This window comes from Capsicum annuum, unplaced genomic scaffold, assembly GCF_002878395.1.
Source record: "Capsicum annuum cultivar UCD-10X-F1 unplaced genomic scaffold, UCD10Xv1.1 ctg37933, whole genome shotgun sequence".
NCBI classification, from domain to species: Eukaryota; Viridiplantae; Streptophyta; class Magnoliopsida; order Solanales; family Solanaceae; genus Capsicum; species Capsicum annuum.
The window spans coordinates 1-3,520 of NW_025845034.1; the positions used below are offsets into that span (position 1 = coordinate 1).

The following is a 3,520-nucleotide window of genomic DNA, read 5'->3' on the forward strand; positions in this document are numbered from 1 at the left end:
CTTTTCTTTTTCTCTTTTTATTTATCGTGAATGGGGGAATCATTACATATCGTATGCCCGATCGGCATATTTTTTTGTTTTACACCCCATAACTCTTCCTCAGCCAGGCTTGGGAAGAATAACAGAGCAAGTATTAGTAGCATAACAAAAAACGCTTCCTCGTCATTAATATTTTTACTCGCGGATATTGTGATCTCTCGAGAGAATCGATGACTGTATCAAAGATGCAGTGCTAATACATCTGAGACTTCTTAATTGGCTAGTTGTAAATAGCCCCACCCCAAGGCCATCGAACAAAGGATTATCTCGGACCTAGACCGAGGTATTGATGGTGATTTTCTAATCTCGCATAACAGAATGTGATACGATGAGATAGAATGCAATAGAAACAAAGACAGGGAACGGATTACCTACTGTTAACGGGCAAAGCGAGCCCCTTTATTCTATATTCTTTAATTCAAAATCAATCAAATCTCCCCAAGTAGGATTTGAACCTACGACCAATCGGTTAACAGACGACCGCTCTACCACTGAGCTAATGAGGAACAACAGGAGATTCGATCTCATAGAGTTCAATTCTTGTTCCCAACCCATGACCAATATGAGCTCGAAGCTTCCTTCGTAACTCCCGGAACTTCTTCGTAGTGGCTCCCTTACATGCCTCATTTCAAAGGGAACCTCAAAGTGGCTTTATTTTATTATATTCCATCCATATCCCAATTCTATTTATTTAATATCCCTTTGGTCTCATTGACATAACAAATGTTGTTTCTAGTCTATCTCTTTCTGTTTCTTTTTTATATATGGAAAGTGAAAAAATCATCATATAATAATCCAGAACTTGTAATAGAAAAAGAAATAAGGGAGGTTTGTGATGATTTTTCAATATTTTCTACTAGGTAATCTAGTATCCTTATGCATGAAGATAATCAATTCGGTCGTTGTAGTCGGACTCTATTATGGATTTCTGACCACATTCTCCATAGGGCCCTCTTATCTCTTCCTTCTCCGAGCTCTGGTTATGGAAGAAGGAACCGAGAAGAAGGTATCAGCAACAACTAGTTTTATTACGGGACAGCTCATGATATTCATATCGATCTATTATGCGCCTCTACATGTAGCATTGGGTAGACCTCATACAATAAGTGTCCTAGCTCTACCATATCTTTTGTTTCATTTCTTCTGGAACAATCACAAACACTTTTTTTATTATGGATCTACTACCAGAAATTCAATGCGTAATCTCAGCATTCAATGTGTATTCCTGAATAATCTCATTTTTCAATTATTCAACCATTTCATTTTACCAAGTTCAATGTTAGCCAGATTAGTCAACATTTATCTCTTTCGATGCAACAACAAGAACTTATTTGTAACAAGTGGTTTTGTTGGTTGGTTAATTGGTCACATTTTATTCATGAAATGGCTTGGATTGGTATTAGTCTGGATACGGCAAAATCATTCTATTAGATCAAATAAGTACATTTGATCTAGAGAAGTACCTTGTGTTAGAATTGAGAAATTATATGGCCCGAATCTTTAGTATTCTCTTATTTATTACCTGTGTCTACTATTTAGGCAGAATACCCTCACTCATTCTTACTAAGAAACTGAAAGAAGCTAAGAAACTGAAAGAATCCTCAAAAACAGAAGAAAGGGAGGAAAGTGGGGAAGAAAGAGATGTAGAAACTTCTTCCGAAATGAAGGGGACTAAACAGGAACAAGAGGGATCCACTGAAGATGATCCTTATCCTTCTCTTTTTTTGGAAGAAGGGTCGGATCCAGAAAAAATCGATGAAACGGAAGAAATTCGAGTGAATGAAAAGGACAAAATAAAGGATAAATTCCACTCTCACCTTACAGAGAGAGGCTATAAAAATATTAATACTAATTGTGAAATTTATGATAAAAAAGATTCTTATCTGAATTTGATTCAAAAATCAAAAAGTCAAAAAAAGTAAGTAATAAACTAATAAAAAGACGGAAACATAAGCTAAATACAAGAAGAGATAAAAAGAGATTAGTCCGCCCCCTATATATTTAATACCTTCTCCTACAATGAAACTAATAACCCCAACCCCATTAGTTATCTCATCAATTACTCGTCGATCAAAAAAAATGAGTAAATTCAGCTAAGCCTCTTATCCCACCAAATTATATGACCAATCATATATACCATATATAATTTTGTCCCACAGAATTCTCTTAGGACCCTTTTTAACAAAAAAAAATAATTAAACTCCAAATTTTTTAAAGAAGCATAAATGAGTTTATATAAAAAGGATGCTATAAATATTCCGAAATAAGCTATACTGACTGAAAGAACCGCATCCTTTAAAAATTCTTTCCAATCCATCAAATTATTCGACTTTTGATGCAAAAGATTTATAGATGGAGCTAACCATTTCGATAATATATCCAAATTAACTCCATCTTGGTTGAAAGGAATTCCTATCGATCCAACAAACAAAGTGAAGAGTCCTAATACAAATATTGGGAATAGCATAGTATTGCCCGATTCATAAGGATAGGAATAAACCACTTTATGCTCAAAATGAGCAATAGTCATAAAAGGTAAAGGTCGTGTCATCTTTCTTTCATTTTTATCAATTGGATATTTAGTCTTTGAAAAAAAATATGTACTTTCATTGTTATTCATTGTTAATAAACAAGAGTTTTTCTTAATTTCATTTTTATCCCATAGAGATATTGAATAGAAAGGGGTTTTGTGTTTCCCACCATAATTTTAAAAATGAACGTCTAAATGCCCTTCAAAAGTAAATGCCCTTCAAAAGTAAGTAAATAGATCCGAAACATATAAAATGCGGTTAATCTCGCCGTGGCCCAAGCTATTATTGCAAAAATTGACGAATACAACCAACTATCATTAAGAAGTTCATCTTTGGACCAAAAACAAGCAAAAGGTAGAATACCACAAAGAGAAAGTGTACCTAATAAAAATGTGATTTTGATAATTGATACATGTTTTCTTAAACCTCCCATAAGACCCATATTCTAGCTTTTAGCCGGAGAATATCCAACAATAGTTTCCATTAAATGAATAATGGATCCGGATTCTAAAAATAATAATGCTTTGGAATAAGCATAAGTAATCAAATGAAATAAAGCGCTTCGATAAGACCCCATACCTAGAGCTAACATCATATAACTCAATTGAGACATTGTAGAATAGGCTAAACCTCTCTTAATGTCTTTTTGAGCAAAAGCTAACGTAGCTCCTAATAATACTGTTATTATTCCTATAATCGAGATCAAATACATTATTATGTAAGGTATAACTCTGAAAAGAGGAAGAAGCCGAGCTACAAGTTATTGAATATTTCGAATAAATCCCTAAATTCGAAACTCCCCGTTATCCAATAAAAACCTAAAATTCCTAATAATAAACCAAAATCCCCAACACGATTAGTTACAAAGGCTTTTTGACAAGCATTTGCCGCAACAGGTCGTGTAAACCAAAATCCTATTAATAGATAGGAACACAGACCAACCAATTCCC

The 3,520-nt window shown here is 34.0% G+C and overlaps 1 non-coding gene and 1 pseudogene across 1 annotated transcript; one reads left to right on the top strand and one right to left on the bottom strand.

Annotated features, from left to right (window-relative positions):
* Positions 1-473: 473 nt before the first annotated feature.
* Positions 474-545, bottom strand: TRNAN-GUU. The gene has a single exon. It is a non-coding gene; the product is annotated as a tRNA-Asn (tRNA).
* A 282-nt stretch (positions 546-827) lies between these two features.
* Positions 828-2,072, top strand: LOC124891586 (annotated as a pseudogene).
* Positions 2,073-3,520: the final 1,448 nt, after the last annotated feature.